This window comes from Coenobita brevimanus, chromosome 7, assembly GCF_032717465.1.
Source record: "Coenobita brevimanus isolate Jiangsu-jjx chromosome 7, ASM3271746v2, whole genome shotgun sequence".
Lineage (NCBI taxonomy): Eukaryota > Metazoa > Arthropoda > Malacostraca > Decapoda > Coenobitidae > Coenobita > Coenobita brevimanus.
The window spans coordinates 32,260,256-32,284,749 of record NC_136960.1 but is presented as its reverse complement, the minus strand read 5'-3'; the positions used below and the strand labels follow the sequence as shown (position 1 = coordinate 32,284,749).

Genomic DNA, 24,494 nt, shown 5'->3' with positions numbered 1-24,494 from the left:
CTCTCTCTCTCTCTCTCTCTCTCTCTCTCTCTCTCTCTCTCTCTCTCTCTCTCTCTCTCTCTCTCTCTCTCTCTCTCTCTCACACACACACACACACACACACACACACACACACACCTTCCATCTGCTTTATTCTCCAGTCATCAATTGTCGCACCAATATATCGCGCCCAACATAGGCCAAAAGCGATATACAAACCATGAAGGGCTGGTCTACGCATCCCACACACCACCTGCTATGGTCACCTTATATTCCAGCGATGGTTAGGTGGGCAAGGATATAGCTTTAAATTTAGAGGTCTTCATATCTCAGATTACGTACATCCCATTTAGACGAAACTACACGTGATTTAGAATGGTACGTGTATCTTTATCTGTTTTTCTTTTTCTCTATCTGTTTATCTATCGATCTGTCCATCTGTCTGTCTGTCTGTCTCTTTCTGTTTACTTGTAAATCCATCCATCCATTCATGCCTATGCCTTTCTCGCTCTCTCTCTCTCTCTCTCTCTCTCTCTCTCTCGCAAAAATATATATAAATATATATATAAATATATATATATATATATATATATATATATATATATATATATATATATATATATATATATATATATATATATATATATATAAGTAGAGGAGGAAGCGGAGGCTGAGATTGTGGCAGATTGAAGGGTGCAAGAAATAAATGTGTTGGGAGAGTTGAATGATACTTTGATCACTGTGGAGGAAGTGTAGGAGACAGTAAGGGAGATGACAGTAAAGAAAACTGCAGGCATGGATGGGTGTGCTGTGGAATATTTGAAAGGAGGTGACGAGAATACTGTTGAGTGGTTAGTATATTGCTGAATGTGTGTTTTGTTATCGGAATGGTGCCAACTGACTTGGTAAGTGCGTGTGTGGTTCCGTTCTATAAAGGTGGGGGCGATAAGTATGAATGTAGGCTACTAGTTTTAGGGGTATATGTCTATTGAGAGTTGTAGCTGAGGTATATAGCAGAGTGTTGATTAAGAGAATTAGAGAAGATGTATGGTAGAGTGTTGACTAAGAGAGACAGAGAGGGTACAAAGGAAGTGATTGGTGATGAGCACTGTGGTTTTAAGAAGAGGAAGGGGATGCATGTATAAGGTGTTTGCTGTGAGAGAGGTGTGTGAAAAGTATTTGACGAAAGGTAAGGATGTGCTTTAGGCGTTCATGGATTAAGAGAAAGCGGATGATAGAAATGACAGGCAGGCTTTGTGGACAGTATTGAGATTGTATGGATTAGATGGCAGGTTGCTGACAGGAATGAAAAGTTTTTATGTAACTAGTAGATCGTGTGTATGAGTGGGAAATACTGTGTGTGACTGGTTTCCCGTGAGAGTGGGGCTGCGGCAGGGATGTGTGATGTCGCTTTGGTTGTTTAATATTTATATGGATGGTGCTGTAGGGGAGGTGAATGGGAAAGTGTTAGGTGGAGGTTAGAGTCTGGTGAATGCTGATGGTAGAGTGGAATCTGAATTACCTGCTGTTTGTGGATGATACTACACTGGTGGCTGATTCGGAGAAGAGATTGAAACAGTTGGTAGAGGAGTTCGGAAGGAAGGAAGAGTATGTGAAAGAAGGAAATTGAGAGTAAATGAGAATAAGTGTTAAGTGATGAAGTGTACAAGGTTGGTAGATGATAGAAGGATGAATGTAGTTTTGAACTGTGAGTTGCTTGATGAGGTAGAGTGTTTTAAGTATTTAGGGTTACATGTTGCTGTGGATGGAAGAATAGATGTAGAGGTGAAGCTTAGAATAAATGAAGTAAGAAAGGTGCTGGGAGGAATGCAAAAAGTGTTTAGGTGTCGTTCGCTTAGAATGGGTGTAAAGAGAAGGCTGTAAGAGGGTGTGGTGGTAATGACTGTATAATATAGGGCTGAAACATGAAATATGTGTGTACCAGAGAGGAAAAATTTGAATGTAATGAAGATGAGGTCTCTGAGGAATATTATGTGGAGTGACGCATATGGATAGAGTGAGAAATGATGAAGTGTGAAGGAGAACTGGAGTTATGTGGGAGATGACTGATCAAGTTGAGCAGCGAGTGTTGCGGTGGTTTGGGAACATGGAGAGAATGGATGAAGAACGACTGGTGAAAAAGATAATGGATCAGATCGGCGGGGTGTAAGACTAAGAGGAAGACCACGATTAGGATGGATGAACAGTGTAAAGTGAGCGTTAGATGCGAGAGAGATGTCTGTAGAGCAAGGAAGAGTGCCTGCGCGTGATAGGGATAACTGGAGAGAAATTGTGAATGAAAAAATGAAGACGTGGCACCGAGGGGATATTCTCCCGCATTTGGTCTGATCAGCTGATCAGGTCAGGTGCGGATAAGGGAATAGCCCAGTATCATGTGGTAGGGGTAAACCAGCTCTGCTGTCGGGCCCTGGTGTGGATGTCGCTGATTACACGGCGCAGTTACTCCTCTTGTGATGCGGTGCGATGAGGATCTGTTCCTTCTCCCCTTAGGGCTAAGATGAGAGTCAATGTGTGTGCGTGTGTGTTCGTGTGGATGAGGAAATTGGGAGTGTGTCCTCCTTTCTAGGCTACCCCCATTTTTGGCGTGGAAGCAACCAAGATACTATACTATACTGTATACAGTATATATGTATATAGATAGATAGATAGATAGCTTAGATAGGTTTGATAGATAGATAGACAGATATATTGATATATATGTATTTATATATATATATTTATTTATAGATAGATAGATAGGTAGAGAGATAGATAAAAAGATAGATAATTAGATAGACAGACAGATAGACAGATAGATACAGTAGATAGATCGATCTTATGCCGCCCCATCAGGAGCGTAGAGGGGCTAGGCAAGTTCGTCCTGGCATTTAAGATGAGAGTGACCAGCCTCACTCATCCCTGAGTGGTATTATGTGAGCAATAAACTCCAACCATCCCTTGGATATAAACCTACACCGGCTCAGTCCGATTGGAGCTCCTTAATTACCCACTGTACCAGCAGGCGCCATAATTTGGTTATATGGTTACCACCCGGTGTGGTAAATGGTTTTCTGGTGTATAGGAAACCATAATTTTGGCTTGTCACTCAGTGCAGTGTCACCCACAGGCAGAAATGAAGAGAAAAGAGTGAAGGAAAGCAAGACAGAAGAGGAAGAGTAAAGTCGTCCTTACGCAGTAGGAAGAGGAAAGAATGAAGGGAAAAAGACAAAAAAAAAATAAAAAGAAAGGAGGAAAGGGCAGTCACCTAAAGCAGCACTACATTAAGTGAGTGGATGGTGAGCGCCCCCACCTACCATAAATATCTCTCTCTCTCTCTCTCTCTCTCTCTCTATATATATATATATAACGGCCATACCACGTTGAGTACACCGCTTCCCGTTCGATCAGCGAAGTTAAGTAACGTTGGGTCTGGTTAGTACTTGGATGGGTGACCGCCTGGGAACACCAGATGCTGTTGGCATCCCTACGTCAAGTGGGGTTGGTGGAGGATTAGTGCCCCTCCCTGTAAAACAACTAACTCTAAGCCCTTGGCCACCCTGTCTGGGATACATGGCGTCTGGCAATGAATGAATGAAAAATATATATATTTATATATATATATTCAAAGATCTCTCTCTCTCTCTCTCCCTCTATACATATATATATATATATTCAAAGATCTCTCTCTCTCTCTCCCTCTATATATATATATATATATATATATATATATATGTGTGTGTGTGTGTGTATCCTTCTGACCAGAGAAAATTTTGGTCAACTCACAGTTCTTTTCATAATAATTTTAACAAATCATCATTCTTTCCTCCACTAAAATCTTCAGATGTAAACACTATAAATGATCCACTTGGAAAAGCAAACATCCTTGCTGGTACGTTTGCCACGAACTGTACCTTAGAGGAAGTCAGTCAGAACATCCCTGTACTACTTAAGGCTCCCGAAATTGTCCCACCTAAGATACAGACTAGATACATAAAATGCATCCTAGACAATTTACCAACCGGCAAAGCTCAAGGTCAAGATGGAAATCCTCCAGTCGTTCTGAAAAGTGTTCCCCCAAACTTGTTCCTGTTCTACCTAAATTATACCGAATATCTATAAGTACTTTTTCAGTCATTAATTCTTGCAAAGAAGTCAATATCCACCCAACTTCTAAGAGGGGACTTTCCTCTACTCCCTCTGATTACAAACCAATAGCTATCACATCTTTCGGTAAAGTATTTGAGACTGTAATTAATATGCACATTGTTTAACATATTGAATCCAACAACTTAATGAGTGACACACAGTATGGTGTACTCCACGAAAGATCCACTGTTGATATACTCAGTCTCCTGACTCATACCATCCGTCAATCAGTTGACAAACACGGAGAACCCATGCAGTAGCCCTTGATATTTCTTAAGCTTTTGACAAAGTGTGGCACCGTTTCCTGATATCCAAACTCCACTGCTATGGCCTGTCATCTTTTCTTCCCCTGATATCCTCATAACTCAGTGACAGAAAGATGGGATTAAAAGTAGATGATGTATATTCAAATTTCCATTCGATTTAAGCCGGCGTATTACAAGGCTCAGTCCTAGCTTCAACCCTGTTCCTAATTCATATTAATGATCTCTTATCTATCACCCATAATCCCAGTCACTCATATGCAGATGACTCAACACTTCACAGCTCCTTCATTCTTAAACACCCATTCACAAAGTTTAATATCTGTGACTCACAACTCAATACTGTAATCTCCATAAATCAAGATTTATCTATGATCATGAATGGGGACAAAATAGCACTGTCTCATATAATGCTAGGCAATCCAAAAATATACAATTTACAAATGGAAAGATATTGCCTTATTCCTATATTACCATCAATGCTACTAATATTTCTATCTCTAAAAGTATTGAAATTCTCGGTGTTTCACATAACAATATCCTCAGCTGGACCTCTCATGTCAGATCACTTGCGAAAACCGCTTCAAGGAAATTTGGATTATTGTGCAGAATCTGTAACTTCTTCACTGGCGAGCAGTTAGCTACAGTATAATTATAAGTCATGTGCGCTCTGAGGTGGAATATTGCTCACCCTTGTGCTGTGCATGCGGAGAAGCTGCACTAAAACAACTGGACAAAATTCAGGACAAAGATGTGAGAATTATAAATATCCCCGCAATTACAAATGAGCTACCTCCCCAGCAAGTAAGAAGGAATGTTGCTTCCCTTGCATTATTTTTACAGATACAGTTATGGCAAATGCTCAAGCGAAGTCGCATCCACTGTGCCCCCTCTCCATGCCTACTCCCGTGCTACATGGGTATCTGGTAGCCCTCATGACTTGAATGTCACACCTCTATGTTGCAGAACTTTTGCCTGTCGGCATTCTTTTATTCCTTTAACTGAATCTCTTTGGACCTCACTTCCCCAGAATAGTCTCCCTCGAAACTTCAACTTACAGCAGCTCAAGTCCAATTGTTACAGTTTTTTTTTTTTTTTTTTTTTAACTGGAGGAAGGAGAGACCGATGATGAAATCGAGGGGTGAAGCTAACATGTGTTAGATAGAAAGGATGTGAATTGAAAGGACGGTAGCCTGATGACGGAGGACAAGTGACAAGGAAGTGATTTGTTTGTGTCCACTCCTCCCGGTATCAAGGCGTCTGATTATAGAGAAAGATACATCTCTACTGTAATCTGTAAAAGATTAAGAGTTAGCTCATGCTTACTCATTTTCATTATGAGGTCTTAGAGCAAGAGTGTGTGAAGAAAACTCTTCTCAGTAATATATATATATATATATATATATATATATATATATATATATATATATATATATATATATATATATATATATATAAAATAACGTGCCGTACTTTTTGGATACCATAATCGAGACTTGGTAACTCATATTTTACTAAATGTGTTCCTTTAGCAGAATAGAATCGATTAAAGGTAGCAAGAACAGGTTAAGCACATCATTTCTGAGGCTATATAGATCCCAGTATGATGTACAGTAGTTACATTCTAGTAGTTTCATTCTAGAGAGTCATACATCAACGAGATTTTTTTCCTACAGACGCCATAAATGTAACCGGCTGCGGTTTAGATGATAATGACAATTGCAACGACGACGACGACCATGATCATCATGATGATGATCATAATGAGGAGGAGAAGGAGGGGGAGAAAAAGACGATGTAGATCATACTTATCCATTTTTCAGAGGAGTGGTTTTCAGAAACGCATAAAGTCGTCCGACTGTGGCAAAAATAACTTAAAAAGAAACATTCGTACCCAGTGTACTAATAAAGTGTATTTCCAACCCCTTCAATACATCTCTCGTAATCTGAATATAACTGAGTGGTGCAGCATAAATGAGTCAAGTTCACCATGTTTCAGGATAAATAGATTACATTTTGTTATAATAACCCGAGAATTTGAATGATATATATTGAGAGAAATTATAAAACAGAGCATAACTAACTTGCAAGCGAGCCCAACTCAGATCTTTTACATAAATTTTCACTATAAGAGGCATTCTTGAAGCAGAATAAAATCGTTTCAACATAAATTTCAAGAAGGAAAGACGCACTCAAAATGAATATTGTAATGGAGATTATTAATTTTCTGATTCACTGCAAAAGGAAATCCCTAAGCTAACTGAAATCGACTAGAAGTAGTAGCAGTACTTATAGGCTGTAATTTCACAGGATATATAGCTGCAATTATGGTGCAGTTATACCTGAGATACAACCTCTATATCAGTGAGCGGATTAAATACAGCACCACTAATCTGTAAGGCAGCGGGATTTAGGTCAGTCCTAAACCTGTAAGAAGTAGGCTATATACAGTAAATATTACAGTGGCACTTCCAAGCTGTTTCTCACTAACGATTTTCGAAAACGAGGATTTTCACTTCCTTATCGGCTGCAACAAAGCAACGCCACACCAGTCCTCACCTCATCACATTTGGTCATTCACACAACACACAAAATTTCACTTCGGGTCCTCATCAAGGGCATTAACCGAAGAGCTTTGTAGATGCAATGGTTAGTAAATTTGTACTTGTTTTTGCTACCATCACTATCTTTTATTCAGCTTAGGATAGACATTTCGAATTAGAGGGGTTACATGCAGCCTTCGTTTACACCTTCTCTTCAGGAGTTCTCTCTTTAGCTGAGTAAAATTGTCTGGCAGCAGTACGACTAAATTTTGAAAGCAGGTCATTGATTTGAAGATATTAACCTATGTGGGTGGATAATAACCTATCTAGACGAGAGAACATTATTAACTGTTTTATTCTTCATACCATCAGACGAATGTATTCAGCTTTAAGAGTGGCTACCAGTGCTCCAAGTTCAGAGAATTTAAGTTCTTACAAAGTAAATATTTATTCCCTGGCAGCGCAAGAGTTAATCATTTTTAAAGCTTTAACTGCCAACATTAACCACAGCTGCATAAAATTCCTTGACTTTACAAAACCATCAACCCATTCACACACAGCCTCCTTTCTCAGCTATATAAACACAAAACACCAAACAAAAACCCTGTAAAATATCCATGTTATCTAATCTCTCTCTCTCTCTTTCTCTCTCTCTCTCTCTCTCTGTACATCTATCTTTCTATCCATCTCTATATCTCTCTCTAACTATCAACCTATTTATCTATCTATCTATCTATAAAGAAAAACACCTAAGCAAATAAAATATATATTCCCATTTTTATCCCTGCCAGTGTGTCTGGGGTTTGCGTCAGTGAATGGATCAGGCTGCGTGCCGGGAATGAGCATGGTGCTGCCAAAAGGTATACTCGTCTATCGCAAACTTGCACAATTGGCTCTAATGCACGAAGAAATGGCCGGGCTTGGTCACAAAATTGCATTCCCAGCTCTTCTGGAAAAGTAATCACATTATCTTCGTCGCGTTCTCATTCGATATCCTCCCTCTTCCTCCTTCTTCTCTTCATATTTGGTTTCCTCTTTGTCTGTTCATCTTTTTTTTTTCCCCTCCTAGTCCATGCTTCCTTTTCTCTTCCACCCTTCAATAGTTCTTCCTCCTCCTCCCCCTGTTCTTCTCTTTCTCCAGTTTTCGTACATGTTTGCCTGTCTCCCCTCTCCCTGCACATACTTCCTTATCCCTCACTTATCACCCCCACCTTTCTCCATCAACTTTCGATTACTACTTCTATCCCCTGCCCCTACCTCCCCCTCACACCTCACCTTTCCCTAGCTGTGTCCCACATGCCATGCTCTCACCCCCACCTGCATCAATAACCTCACAAAGCCGACGGGTTCACTGTCCTTTACAGCAATAAATAGAAACATCTGAAGTTTCAGTTTAAATGAAACAATCTTACATAACCATCAGGTACCAGTGAGAATTATATAAGTAAATGGGTTTGTTAAAGGGAAAGACTTAATATTTATCATTCTTAATCACAAAAATCGTCTGATGGTAGCATGAATATAATATATGACACAAGCTCGTTACGTCTAACAGACCGAGTTCAGATCTCGTTACATCACTACAAAATCGTCTGGAAGTAGAATGAATTCATTTCCCATGGGGAAACAACCATAATATAGTCTTAAGTGTCCTGACCACACTGCGATTTACATCATATAATAAAACTGATTGGTAGCAGCATCATTACACTTCCCAGATCCATTCCAAGCAAGGAGAGGGTTACTGTACATTTCTTAAAGTTTTGAATTAAGAGTCCATTGTCCTTTTCATCACAGGTTCTTTAAAAATCATCCTTTAGTAGTGCAGTAGTAATAGCCATTTCAGCCCTAGACTCTCCTGAATGTGAACCCAAAAGACAGCAGGCTGCAGTTGCCCCCTTTCTGCAGGCCATCTTCCCAGAGAGAAGGAGGGAGTTCAGGGACTGTTGCAGAAACAGGCAGCAGAGGCACCTATTTATTGCAGTACCATCGAGCACAGGTGCCCCTTTCCAGCACCTGTTGGGTTGTAAATAAAACAATACGTATGTGTGTTCACAGAAAACAGGGTGAATCGAAATAATTTTACAATATTTGAGTAAACTGTTAATTACTCACTAAACTATTTACCGTCTGATTGTTGAATACACAAACACACACACACACACACACACACACACACACACACACACACACAAAGTTTCTCCATGACAATATCATTTTTAGCATTAGCAAAAGCTTTTCCTTGCTACAACACCTTCCTCTCCTCCCCCCATCCCCACCGCTTCACCCCATTCTCAGTAGTCACTTCTAAAACATAATGTCCGCTTCAAAGACTAATTCATTCTGGTTCATTCCTTATATTACGCTTCCTTAAAATGACACTTCCACGTTAATCGATTCTGATACATTCCACCACCAAACTCTCTCCTCTATAAATACTAATCATCCAAGTAATGCCAGATGATTTTATCCAGTTGAGAAAGTACAGGAATTTGTGACTGTCAGTAAGTTTATGTTAACTCTCTTATAGTTGGGACAGCTCTAACAATATATTCCAATTAAGCCCAAGATGTTACAGTCAGCTGATAGTGAGTCATAAGAGCCTGAATGATGATATTGTTCCTTAACCCCTTAACCGTGAGGCATCACTTTCGTGACTCTTGGGCACAATGGATCATACTGTGGGGCTTCACTTTTGTGATTCTGTGTTATTTTGAATTCGCACGGGCTTTCAAGTTGTGACTTGTATCATCTATCAGTTCTGCCATTGTCTAACAATGGTCAGCGCTGCTAATGTCATCTGTATTCCCATCCATTGTTGACAATTTAGCCATTTTTCCCCTTTCTTGACTCCCCTCCCTACCTCCCCTCCATTATCCTCTGCTCCCGCCTGCCCAGCCGTGCCATGCTACGTAAATCTTGCCTGGATTTTTCCATTGATTTCTTCCATTGAAATGAGCCCTATGCCCTATTCTTATACAAAATAATATATATAAAAAAGAAAAAATGTAATTGATAGTGCCATACACCTGGAATTGGCTAATTATCACCTGGCAATGCCCCACGTGCACTCGTTCGCTAATTTTCCCCACTTATTTCCCTTTAAAATATGCCGTATGACCTATTCTCATAATAAAAATATATATAAGAAAGGAAGGGAGAAGCCCAAGTGATATTTACATTCACCTGGAACTACCTAATTTATTATGTATTGTTTAGATTTCCTGCCAATCATTTCATAGCATATAAATTAGCAGCTGTCACCACACTGACATTGTCAACCCTTGCCTGCCCATATAAGCCATGTCATCAAGTTTACTGTCGTCTTTCGAGGTGAAACCATGTCGGATTCATGCCCCTTCATTTCCGTCACTTCTGCGCCCACTGCAAAGGGCCCTGCGACCTCTACCCCTACTAAACCTCGTGTGGGAAGGGGTAAATGACTAGCGACTCTGCTGTTGAGCGTGAACTGGATGATTTATCGATGATGATGATGGATAGTGACTTTGATCTTTTGGGTGAATCGAGTGATGAACCTGGGGAGGAAATGGTGACAGAAACTGCCAGAACGAGTGCTTCAGTGTCCCAAATTTGTCCTGGCTCCAAGGGAAAGGAGCCCTTAGTGCTGCAAGTGGTGTAGGTGCATTGAAAATGCAATAGTGGACCGTGCTTGGAGTGCAGGAATTGTATGTGTTCTTTGTCCTCATGCTTCTCATGCCCCATTCAAGGAAGCATGAGTTGGAAGATTACTGGTCCATGGACCCTTTACTACCCTCACCCACCTTCAATGAGTAACATCACGGGAATCCTGCACTTCACCAACAATGATGTGCCTTCCCAGAGTGACCCACTCTCGAAGATCCAGGAGATTCTGAACAGAATGAAGGATAAATTTATGTCATTCTTCCACCCATTTCAGAAGGTTGTCATAGATGAATCCTTGGTTCTGTTTAGAGGACGTCTGGGGTTCGTTCTGTACATTCCAAGCAAACGTCCTTGGTTTGGAATCAAGTTCTTTGTACTGTGTGACTGTAGGACGGGGTACATCCTTGACTTCGTCATCTATTCAGCCAGTACTGTTGATCTGGACAAAACACACCCCCTTGGCTTCTCAGGCTGTGTAGTGAAAGTGCTGCTTGAAAGGTATTTTGGTGGGAATCATGTGCTGTATACTGACAACTATTATACAGTACCGAAACTTTCTAAATACCTTTCAGAGCAAGGCATCGGCTCCTGTGGCACTGTCAAGAGTAATCTGCCCATTTCCCCAAATTCCCCGAGGTAGGAACTTCACAGCGGGGAGATGTGCACCTACACAAGCCTGAGAAGATGCTGGCAATATGGTGGCATGACAAGAGGGTCGTGCACATGCTCACCACCGTACACAAGGGGGAACTCCAAGACAGTGGGAAGGTCGACCGTAGGACAGGCGAACCTGTTATGAAACCTGATGTTGTCATTGACTACAATATCAACATGAGGCTGGTGGACAAGTCCGACATGATGACTGGAGAGATAAACAGCCTCAGGAAGAATACTAGATGGTACAGGAAAGTGTTTCTGCATCTCATTGACATGACAATGCTGAACGCCTTCATCCTGTACAAGATGAAGGTAAAGCCACCAAAGTCATTCTCCCTGAGGTTGTTCGCCAGGACTTGTGTTCAGCAGCTGCTTGAGAGGTATGGTAGGGAGACAGAAACAGCTCCAAGGAACCATTCTGTTAGACTTCCTGACAGACTTGAGCAGAGGGCGTACATGAATCGGCACAGACTGGTGCAAATGCCTGCCACAACGAAGAGGAAGGCTACGATCCACAGGTGCCAGGTGTGTGCACATACCACCAGACGCACATCTGAGCACAAACGCACCTCTTGGCTTTGCACTGTATGCCAGGTTCCCCTCTGTGTACCCTGCTTTTTGATTACCACAGCCTGAAGCATTTCTAAAACAATGCAAGTGGAAATGTAAATAATATGTAAATAGCATGTGAAAGCAATGACTGTAAATATAATTGAACAGCGGAAAATAGTTTTATAAGTTACTGAACGTGACAGTGCATAACATAGTGTAAATAAAATAGAAATGTAAATATTGTAAATAAAATAGAAAATGTAAACAGAAATGTAAATAATTAGTAATATAAGAATATGAGTATAAATACTTGGAGTAATGACAGTGAAGGTAAAAGCTTTGCTCTCTACGCTAGTTTACTGAACGAGAAAGTGAATGCCTGGAGTGAAAATAAACTACTATTACTGAAGGAAACTTATGGATAAATACTGTATATATATATATATATATATATATATATATATATATATATATATATATATATATATATATATATATATCCATCCATCCATCCATTGCCAGACGCCATGTATCCCAAATGGGGTGGCCAAGGGCTTAGAGTTAATTGCTTTACAGGGAGGGGCACTAATCCTCCACCAACCCCACTTGACGTAGGGATGCCAACAGCATCCGGTGTTCCCAGGCGGTCACCCATCCAAGTACTAACCAGACCCAACGTTGCTATATAAAGTGTAATAAAGTACTTGGAATATAAAGTGTGAGTGTGCTTATGAATAATAAATGACAGAATACTGGCGGGGAACGAGCTCGGGTGGGAAGCTCGTACGCGCTCGTAAATTACATTGCTTTCACAGTGGGGTTTTTTTTTGGAGTATGGATTCCAAACTAATTAATTCATAGAATAGTGTTTCTAGTGATATCAAGCTGTGGTAATCATATTACTGGTGTCGGGAAGTGTAAAATGGAGACTTTGTTACCCAACTTCAGAAGTCTCCACAAGTCCTACGGTAGTCAATGAAGGCTCAACAAACATCCCAGGAGAAAGCTGAGGGTATGTGCCATAGGCATATATAATTTTAATATTCTAGGACTAATAACTGATTTTTGGCAAATATTTTTAAAAAGTCAGTCGGAACCCAATTATCCCCGCAGGACGTGCACGGACCACCTCCGACATCCCCGCAGTTAAGGGGTTAAGGGGACTTAACTATATTCTGTTAATTTCAACAAGACGTTAAATTGTCATCTTGCCATTTCCAATTCTGTGCTGTAGGAAGAAATTAATAGTTAAATAGGTACCAGTCCTAATGAAGTGCTACGAAAAGGACATAGTGCCAAGGTCTAACGAATTCCTTGGGGTTAGCTGTCCATGCAGGCCTGCGTGACCTGGGCAGGACGGGGCTACCCCGTCCGTATAATTCACTTTTTTTTTTTTTTCTAAATTCTTACTACTTTAGATGAATGGCAGTCTTTATATTTATAATAATGCCTATTCTCCACACTAAATTTTACCCAATTTTTCTATTTCACTTACTTCTTAGATTTATGGACAAATTTAAACAATATCCACTTTCCCACACTATAGTTCATTCATTAAAACTCGTCCCAGATTATCTTCCTTTTGTTGCATATTTCTCATAGCTAAGTGGCAGAAAAAGACAACATTGTGGCTCTACATCCTTTCTGTAGAAATTTTTCATGACTAGCATCATATTCTGCTGTTAATCCATTGCTATAACTTAGTATTCAAGATGAAGGAATGGCAATTTTGGGTCAAGGCAAAATGAAAAAAGTATAGTACCTAATACTTCACTTCAATGTGATAATGGAAGTGCACTGAGGCTGGGATGGAATCCCCTGCAATGCACCAGTCTGGGGCAATGTGGCTGGTGGTGAGATAATTGTAAGGCGTGGGTCCCATGAAGGATGCTGGGTGCCATACTGAAGCGTTTATGCTCTACGTCACTTATGGCTGCCCAACCTTTGTCCCCACTCAACAATGAGGACACTCACTTCCAGTTTCCTTTTTATTTCAAATTCACTTGATCCCTCTCTTGCATGAGTGGATGGCTTAGCAAGAATGAAAGTGGCTTGGAATAGGCATGTGGTGGCTGCAGCAAGCAAACTGCATGATGCAGAATCAAACATCATCATTCCTAACCCTTTCATCGCAAACAGTAAATTCCCAATGCCACCTACCTGCCTCCTCTACACTTGCGTGATGCCAAGGTAGCAAAACTAAATGATAATCACTTCAAACCAAGGCAAGAAAAGGAAAACGGCTATGTACGTCATCTGGGCATTTTCAAACACCTCATTTCCAATGACCAGTGCCTTCTGTCGTGCCTTAGAGGTTAAGATGAAGAGAATTCAATGGATTCTGAAAGTCTCCATCACCATATTTGTACATGTTTTCTTGGCTAATTGAGACCCTTCGTAGGGAAGGGGTTAGCAGTTATCTTATAAGTTATCTTCATAGTATCCATTGCCATCCAATAATTTATAAATCCTCAAAACCTTCAACAGAAGAAATCTTTCTTCAAGTTGAATATACTCGAACAGAGACTGAAAAACTAATCAGAAAAATACGTCACTGAAAAGAAAGACTCAGTGGACATTACATTATCCCTTCAGTATAAGAGAGATACTTTCAAGATAAATAAAATTGCCAGGAGGTAGCAACAATAATGAATCAAGTATACAAAGATATGCATTACGTACGGAAGCTTCATGATCCTTTGGGCGATGTCCTTGGTGAGGTGTGGTGAAGTGGTGTGATATGGGAGTTTTTCTTGGGGGGGGGGAATGTATGTGTTGTGTGTTATGACATTATTACAGTTAAGGCCTTTGAGAGGAAAATACTTCGCGTCTGAAAATAGTTAATGTGAGACAGACCAACAGAGCCGCTCCAGGAGATACTCCCTCAACCTTCATCACACAAAGGTATTGATTTGCCATATGGCTTCATACCTAATTCCTTCAATCCTCTTTTTTATGGTCTTGTTACTGTCTGACGATTATACAGCACAGTATTTAGATTTAGGAATATTTCTAAATTTCCAGCCGTTAATTTGGTCATGACCTTGCTTAACCCCTCCGATTCTGAATAAATCCACTGGGAGCAGTAAAATTAAAATGAAAGAAGGAGCCATTTGTTTGAGGACGTTAATGCATATATTATATACACATAAGTTCCTTCCGTATTATAATCCTATGAGGTCTAGTTTTAACCTCAAAGAACACATAACATTCCTTGCTAGATCGATGATTATTGGCTACATAAAATAAATACCATAGTCTAGAGTGATCGCTGACAAATTATTTCTATCGGATAAAATGTTTCGCCCTCATCAGAAACTCATAAAATAATCGTAGGATGATCATAGCCACTTGCCTCTAATGGATGCAAGGGTCAGTTCCATAATTATTACCTCAAACTTTTTAACTTTATATGAAACTTATAATATATACCACTGATGTAATGTGGTCCATAACAAACGGCTTTGAGAGGATCAAGTTCTGTTACTTACCCGAAACTCGTAATGTAGATAGTATAGTTGCAGAGGGCAAGAAGAATTATCGTGTGAATTTAAACCAGCGTTGCTTATCCAAAACTCATTAAACTGATACTACGAGTACAGTCGAAGAGTGCTCAGTAGAAATTCTGGTATAGAATGGATCAGAAGTTCAACTGGTTTCTGGTGTCTCCTCTACTTCCCTGTCGTCAGCTTAATACCCCTGTCGGTACCAGCCTAGCACCACTTTCCAGTAAACTCGGCTTCAAACTCACTTCCATAACTTTCTGAGAACTGCTCGCACGCGCGCGCACACGCACACACACACACACACACACACACACACACACACACACACACACACACACACACACACACACACACACACACACACACACACACACACACACACACACACACACACACACACACACACACACACACACACACACACACACACACACAAAATCATCTGTATCATTCACCTTCATCTCAAAACACACTGTAATTCCTTCTGCAAGAGAAATAATATTTATATTTTATTTTCGTTACTTCCACAAGGGTTTACTGAACACTGGGGAAATCTTCTGCAGTGAAAGAGTTAGGATCAGTCTCCATTAAAATGTTTCAGTTTGTACATAGCCTATCTCCAATGAGGTGATTAAATTAATCCATAGATAGTTTAAACAAACTTCAATATAATGGAATTTACTTTAATTTCAGCAAACTCGTCAATCCATCTCTCTCCTCAGTTTCGTGACAGTCCCTACACACTTTCACCAAACATCATTCATCCCCCCAAATGATCCTGGCACACTTTCACACTGCCCGCTATACTCTGTTCACTTTAACCCGTGACGTCCCAAGGTTTTTCGCACCTCCGACACTCCCCAATCCCGAGCTATTTTGGAAAAAAATATTTTTGGCTAAAACTTCCGCTTTTGTTGAGAAACAAAGGAAAATCACCAAAAAAGGGCTTACTGTGGTCCATATATGGTCGGAACAGGTGAGGTCCCCTGCGTCAGGTATCGTATTCTACCACTGACGTGTGAGGCGCTCACGTTTTCTATGGTAGGAAATATTGGGAGAAACAACAAACAACACCTCTACATTTATTGAATTTGAGTTAATAAACAACAAGAGTAACAATAAAATGAATTTCAAACACATATATATGAAAAATAATCATTGTACCTTTGCGCGAGCATAGCGAGTTAGGTCCGAGTGGTAACATGCTATATGCTAAGTTTCTTGTGTCAGTCAACATATCATTTTTTCTACTTGTATACTTCTGTTTCATTGACATTTTACCAATTTTTACTGTTTGTAAATGTTTTCAGATGTTTTCATTCATTACGATGATATGCAGCATAAGCATAGTGCACATCTGCTTACTAAGGCACTCGCTATGACTCATATTTCAACATACTCAATTGTTTTATCACTTTCCTATTATTTTTTTCTTTACATAGAACCTTTCCTCCACCACTGTAAATGTTTTCAATTATTTACATTCATTACGAGGGCATTTAGAGAAATGCTAGGGCATATTCACGTAGCAAGCACAATCTCAAACACTCGTGTTTCATCTTCTACTTTATTTTTTCACTCCAATTATACTTTCCCACTTACATTACACACGTTTACACCCCTATACTGCACTATACATAGTTACTGGCATTATTTATTCTGATGAACGTCAGAATATCGCATGAAAATGCCCTCACAATGAATGTTTCGACCAAAATAATACTCAAACACTTACATGCAAATTTTTCACATATATTACACACTTTCCCACTTGTTGACTTCCATTTTCATAATTACGGGCCTTATTCATTCCACTGAGCGTCAGGATATCGCATCTCTATACACACGCTAGGAATATTTTGACTTAGAATATATTTCAGCACTTACAATAATTTGAACTTATACCCGTTTGCATTTCCCATTATAATATTTACATATTTACGGGCCTTGTTTATTGCACTGAGCGACAGAATATTGCATGAAAATACCCTCGCTAGGTATGTTTCCACTTACATCATATTTATACACTTACATACTATTTTTGCACTTATGTTATACCTGTATGCACTTTATACTAATATTTTCAGATCAACAGGACTTATAATTTCACTGAGCATCTGTTTGTCACATTTACTTCAGAGTTACAGCGTCCTATCACATTCACACCATATTAGAACTGCATCAAGGTGTGATACTTGCTGAAACATGGGTGAATACAGAGACCCATGTCACACTCGATGCACACTTAGCAGGTGTCCTTCCTCTGTGTGGTGAGTCTCACCCGGGAATTGCTACACACGTGACACCTGCGTTGGGTCCTAGGTCTATTTGGCTTGGGAGGGATAGGAGTGGGGAAATGGCGGCCGGATATTCTCAGGGGCGTTTGGGCAATAGGGGCAGTGCGGGTGCGATGTTGGGGCCTTTCAACAGCATACCGTGCAAACATCTCTCTTGTGAGCTCCCTCACAAACCCTTCATAGGTTTCCTGAACTCCTGTTGTCATGGCGTGCAGGTGGTGGCAATTCAGAGCAGTGATATCTAGCAAGTGAAAGAACAGTTTCTTATACCACTTCATCGTGGTCCTGGCACACTCTACCGTCGATATCATGGAGTCTGACTGGTCCACCAGGCGTATGTTTATGTTATAGTCCATGACACACTCATGTTTCCATATGTGACGCCTGTTCTCGCTCCGGTAATCCACGGAATCAGTACAGTGCATCAAGGGGCGGTGAACCGTGGACAAGAGGCTTACTTCTCTATTATGGTTCCACACAGTTGCAAGTATGTTGTTGGCTTTGAAGAAGACAACCTCATTCCTGTCAAGTTTCTACCCTACCTTGACCATGTGACGCTGGTTCACCTTCACGGTTCCACAGATTCCAGTTTCATGCATGTGTAGATAACGAGAGAGAAGAGGGCTAGTGTACCAATCGTCCAGGTAGAGGACGTGACCGCGATGAAGGTAGTCTTCTATCATTGTCTTTACCACTGCTCCCGACAGTCCAATACTCCGATCTTCTTTTATGTCTGTCTGTGCACCGGTGTACAAGATTGCACATAACCAGTCCTATAGTCACACATAACAAAGATTTTGAACCCAAAACGGTGCCTTTTGCTGGGTATATACTGTCTAAATGAAATATTGCCTCTCCACAACACGAGACTCTCGTCTATGACGAGGTCTCTATAGGGATAAAATGATGAACAAAAGGTTTGCCTCAGGTGATCAAAGACCAACCCAATTCGCCTCATCTTATATGTGTCATTCGCATTTGCAGGATCATCAGCATCATAAAAATGGAGGCGACTTAGAATTTGTTGGAAGCAATTACGGCTCATGACTTTCCCAAATATTGGTGTAAGCATAACAGGGTCCCTTGTTCAGTAGGCCGGAATTCTTTCTTTCGTATAATACCCATCAAAAGGACCAGGGCAAAAAATAAGAACATTTTTGAAAGGGAGACAGGGTAATCATATATGATAGAATGCCTGCTCCTTGTTCCCAGTCTTTCACTCTCACGGCACTGGGTGCTTGCAAAATGGTTGGTTTGGTCAACAATCTGCTCCACGAAAGCCTCACTAAAAAAACAGGTGGAAAAAATCCATCCTGCTGGAATTAGGGTGAATTCCGGGAGCAATGCAGCCAGCGCGCCCTTGCTCAGTGAAGGGGTGAATGAGGGGAGAAAAATCACTCCCATCCTCCCAATTCCATCCCATAAATCCCACGTCCCCATCATCCTCATCACCGCCTTCGTCTGGGTGGGGAGGAGATGCTGGTGGGGGAGGTTGGGGAGAAGGAGCGCAGATGGCTTCCCCACTATCACTCCTCTTCCCTCTGCCTTTACCCTTTCCCTTTCCCTTACCCTTACGGTCTAGAGGAACATTAAGGGTCCGTGGGGACGAAGTTCGGGAATATTGGAGAGTATAAAATGTGCTGGGGAGTGGTTCTTCCCCACCTTCCCCCTCCATCAAAACACCACGTGATTTTTCACGCACCCTTACTCGCCCACGTGTTTGGGGATATTGTGGAGCATAAGACGTGCTTGGGAGTGGTTCTTCCCCACCTTCCCCCTCCATCACAACCCCACGTGATACAGGACGCACCGGCACTCACCCACGTGATACACCCCACCGCCTCACACTGCCTAGGGAGAGAGATGACTCACTCCCGCCACTCTCACTTTCCATACTCCTCCCTGCACTTTCCCTTTCACTCCCCACTCCCTCCACGGCACTTCCTACCTCCCCAAACAAAATACTAGGCCCATACCTGCTCGTCCAACGTGGTGTGCGCTAGGGGCCACGATGAGTAATTACCTCACGTCTATACCACGTGGCAGCACGTCCCACGGCTGCATCCTCATCCTCGTCCTCGTCCTCATTATCAAATTCGGGTTCCACATCACGTTGGGGCTGGGCATAGGATGTTGCACGTGGTTTTTTGGCCGGCTGCCCCTCTCTAGCAGCACAGTAAGTCACGTACTGTCGCTTCCTGGGGGACGGGAATTCTTCATCACTGCTGGTGGTTTCCTCCTCCTCTGGCTGCACATAATCTTTATCAACAACCTCGTCATCCAGTGGGAAATCACAGTCGCCTGTAAAGGCATCAAGGGCAGCTTGAATTTCGTCCTCTGAGAGACCTCTCTTCGCCATGTCTGAGCAGGACTGTTGCTAACAGGTGAGTGATCGAACCGCGGGTGAGCGCGGGTCGTGCAGGGTCGCCGAGTGTCCCCGCCTGGTGGTAGGTAGGGGAAGGTCGAGCGACGATACGTACTGAAAATCAAGCGTGAAATTTGAAAATTGTGCAAATTATGCACCTTGCAATTGCGCAATGTACCGGTACGTCGCTGGGACTGGCAAATGCAAAATGTTGCAATGTACCCATATGTCGACGGGACAGGGCGGGTTAACTAGGCATAAAATTGCCATCCTGCTACTATGAATGCAGTGCTGTACCAACACAAAAATATGGTGCTAGTCAGGAAGAATACCATAGAAAGGGCATAGAACCGTGGTAATGTCTATTCAGCCACTAAGGAACGCTATAATAAGTGACAAAAGACGAAAATCTCCGCTAAATTAAGTTGAATGAACTATAGTTCTCCCTCCTTAGGTCAGTTTAGTTTCTTTATCCATCCTCCACCTCTTCCTTCCTCTCTTAATTAGTTTCCTTCCTCTTACCCTCTCCTTGGCCCGCATTTTCATTGGTTAAGGAGACTGTATCTCCCCTTCCTTACTTCATCTCTGTGTTGGGAACGTTGGTACTGATAGTATGTTACTTACAGAAACTAAGTCGAATTAGAGATATAAACCAGAGACAAGAGATTAGTAAGGTGCAATAAGCAAACTAAATCCGTAAAGAAGTGGTACTACGAAGCCCTTAAACTGAAGAGAGTACAATGTCTTGTCCCATTTCCTGTCACTTTTGTTCTTAAATTCTTTTTACTGTTCCAAACCCCATCCTCTCCTTATCTTGGTCCACATTTTTTTTTTTGCATTTTTCTTTCACCCTTCTACTCGGCAAGATCACTTCCATCCCCCATCTTTTCTTTCATTTACTTACCTTTCTCCTGTCCATGATTCTTTCCACGCTCCTTTCTTACACATATTCTCATATCTTCATCTCTTTCCATTTCCCAAATTCCTACTATGCCTCTTTTCTTGTGGTTTTGGCCATCTCTTCATATCTATTGTCTTTTTTTTTTTTTATATAAATTCTTTGCCTTCACACACTTCTACCTCTCCATGTCTTCCCATCGCCAATTTTCTCAAGTTCCACCATTATTTCAATCCATGTTTCCTTCCATTCCCCTCTGCAATCCATCTCTCTATCTCTATCTTCCCTTAAGCTCACAATTATTTCTCCTTGTGAACACTACATTCGGTTGTTCCATCACTGTAATTCTCCCATTTTCCTACCATCCCTTCATCTCTCCTCAGTCAAGCTTCCTCCCATTCCTCTTTCTTCACACCTCCTTAAATTTTTCTACCCTTTTCTTCCTCCATCTTTCTCGAATACTTCCATCCCTCTCTTCCTCCTCCATTTTTACTTCTCAACTTCATGAATCCTTCTCTCAGTCTACTTTCCTTCTATCTTTCCTTCCATCTTCCCATTCCTCCTTAACTCAGCTTCCCTCCACACACACACACCCCTCCCTTATTTATTTTGCTCCTTCGCCCCTTCCCTAGGCAGGAGAAAGGTCGAGCAGGACAGTACGCCCAAGATGGATGGAAAGCTGACGACAGGGAGAGCTGGAGCTCCCGTTTCATCAGCCCGAGGGCCTACTTCCTGACCATCCCCCTTTGCTGAACTTCTTCACTGTTTCAGTAACACAGAGAGTAGGCCAGCATGCCCTCCAATACAAGTTTCTCTGTCAACACCAAACTACATGCACAATACACACTATATTTCCTTTCCAAAATTAGAAAATTAGAAAAATGGCATCTAATAACAATGCCTCGGAGTCCCCGGGGGGGGGGGAGACCATAAATGCCCCCACCGTCCACCCCTCTCCTGGTGACGACTCAACGAGTTGCCTGGAACCACTGTCCAACTCACTTCATTTCTTCAACATTCGCAGTCTTTCCTCTAACTTTCGCTCTGTTGAGCACCACCTCTCCTCCTCTAAACCTCACCTTCCCTTCCTGACTGAGACTCAACTGTCTGAGGCAACTCATAGCAAACCCTCTTCTGTATCCTCCTACTTTCACTACACTCATTTCAAAGCCAAAATGTTGTGTATATGTAAGCAAAGACCTATCTTACTCTCGTGTTCCTGAACTTGATTCTTCTGAATTCTCTACACTCTGGCTTCGGCTTTCCTGTCATTCTCTGAATAAATATATCTGCACTGTTCACTTATCCCCTAATTCTACTGACTCTAACAAATTCTTTGACTATCTTACTTCTACCATGGAACACATTCTATCCATTTCTCCTTTCTCTGAAATCTCCATTCTAGGATATTTCAATGTTCACCACTACCTTTGGCTATCCACTCCTTTCACTGATCTACATGGTGAACATGCCTACATCTTTTCCATCTTAATAACCTAGAACAGCTTGTACAGCACCATACTCGTATCCCTGACCGCCTTGGAGAGAGCTCCAACATACTTGACCTCTTCCTTACAACTAATCCTTCCGCTTACACTGTTAACCTTTTCTCTCTGTTGGGCTCGTCTGATCACGACCTTCTTACTTTAACCTGTCCTATCAATCCAGCATGGCCTGTGGACCCTCCAAAGAAACGTCGTCTGCGGCACTTTGGAGCTGCAGACTGGGAGGCCCTCAGGCAGTACATCTTTGATTTTCCCTGGAATGATTATTGCTTCCATGGCCAGGAGCCATCTGAGTGTGCCTTGGACATTACGGTAGTTATTCTCTCGGGCATGGAAGCATAATTTCCCCTCTCATTCTTCTTTGACTAATGCAAGAAAGCCTTGGTTTAATCACACTAGTTCTAAAGCTGTCCACAAAATGGAGAGGGCCTATAAAAGGTACCAGAGCCAACCTACCCCTGAGTCGCATGTTATTTTGTTTCTGCCCAGATTCGAGCTAAGTCTGTTCTTCGCTCTGCTAAAAACAATTTCATCCATACTAGATGCTCTCATCTCTCCAACTCGAATTCCTCCCATTCCTGGCACCTTGCCAAAAACCTTTCTAACAACTTTAACTCATCATCCTTCCCTCCTCTTTTCTACTCTGATGGCTATGTAGCTATTTCTTCTACTGATAAAGCAGATATCTTTGCTCAGACTTTCTCCCCCAATTCCACCTTGAACTATTCCGGTGCTGTTCCTCCATCACTCCCCCTTCTGACTTCCTCATGGCTGACATTAAAATTTCTTCAGCTGATGTATTTTCTGCCATCACTGGCCTCAGTACTAACAAGGCATATGGGCCTAATGGAGTCCCTCCTGTTGACCTCAAGAACTATGCTTCTGTGCTTACATTCTGCCCTTGGTAGACTATTTCACCTTTGTCTATCAACTTGTACCTTTCCTTCTTGTTGGAAGTTTGCTCTCATTCAGCCAGTCCGAAAGAAAGGTAATCATTCCCAACCCTCTAACTATCGTCCAGTTACTTTGATATCTTGTGTCTCAAAATTTTTCGAGTAATTTCTTAACAGAAAAATTTTAAGGCATCTTTCCTTTCACAACCTTCTTTCTCATTGTCAGTATGGGTTCAGTCAAGGACACTCCAGTGGCGATCTTCTCACCTACCTTTCAGACTTCTGGTCATCCTCCTTTCTGGTCGTTCTAAATTCACTGTTGTAGACGGCCATCCTTCTTCTCCTAGAGTTATCAACAGTGGTGTTCCTCAGGGCTCTGTCCTATCATCAACTCTCTTCCTCTTATTCATCAACGACCTTCTAAGCTGTACATCTAACCCCATCCACTTGTATGCTGATGATTTCACCCTTCATCTCTCCATTCGGTTCCTGCAACGTCCATCTCAGGAGTTACTCCAGCAAACAAGGGATGAGGCTATACCACACCTAATGTCTGACTTGACTCGTATCTCTGACTGGGATAAAAATAATCTTCTTGTTTTTAGTGTATCAAAGACTCAGTTTTTACACCTATCAACCCGACAAAATCTTTCACAGGAGTACCCACTAATGTTTAATAATATCCAGCTTAATCCTGCAACATCTTTCAATATGCTTAGGGTTTCAATCGTTCGGGACTTATCTTGGAAAGATCATATTTCAGCTCTTGTAAAATCTGTTTCCAAGAGATTAGGTGTCCTAAGCCGACTCCATACCTTTTTTACCCCTGCACAGTTGTTGACTTTGTACACTGGTTTTATTCGCCTCTGTGTGGAGTACAACTCTCCTGTGTGGGGAGGCACACCACATACAGCTCTTCTCAATAGGGTGGAGTCAAAGGCTTTTCGTCTCATTAACTCTCCTCCTCTTACTGGCTCCCTTCAACCTCTGTCTCTTCACCAAACTGTTGCATCTTTATCTCATTTTTATTGCTACTTCAATGGTCACTGCTCCTCTGAACTGTCTGGTTGCATCTCTCCACCTCTATGACTGGCTCGTAGCACCCGTCTAGCAACAAACTCTCATCCATTTTCTGTCCAACTCTCTAATGCAAGAGTTAACTACTACTCCCAGCCCTTCATTTATGCAATAGGTCAGCTCTAAATTGTCTTCCTCTGTCTGTATTTCCTACTTCCTATGACCTCC

General features: G+C 41.6%; 1 protein-coding gene and 1 non-coding gene across 2 annotated transcripts in view; one reads left to right on the top strand and one right to left on the bottom strand.

Annotated features, from left to right (window-relative positions):
* Nucleotides 1-24,494, bottom strand: part of LOC145404268 (zwei Ig domain protein zig-8-like) — a 108,865-nt gene that overhangs the window by 59,572 nt on the left and 24,799 nt on the right. The gene's annotated exons all lie outside the window — the stretch shown is intronic.
* LOC145405364 (5S ribosomal RNA) lies at nucleotides 3,342-3,460 on the top strand. The gene has a single exon (XR_013898339.1). It is a non-coding gene; the product is annotated as a 5S ribosomal RNA (ribosomal RNA).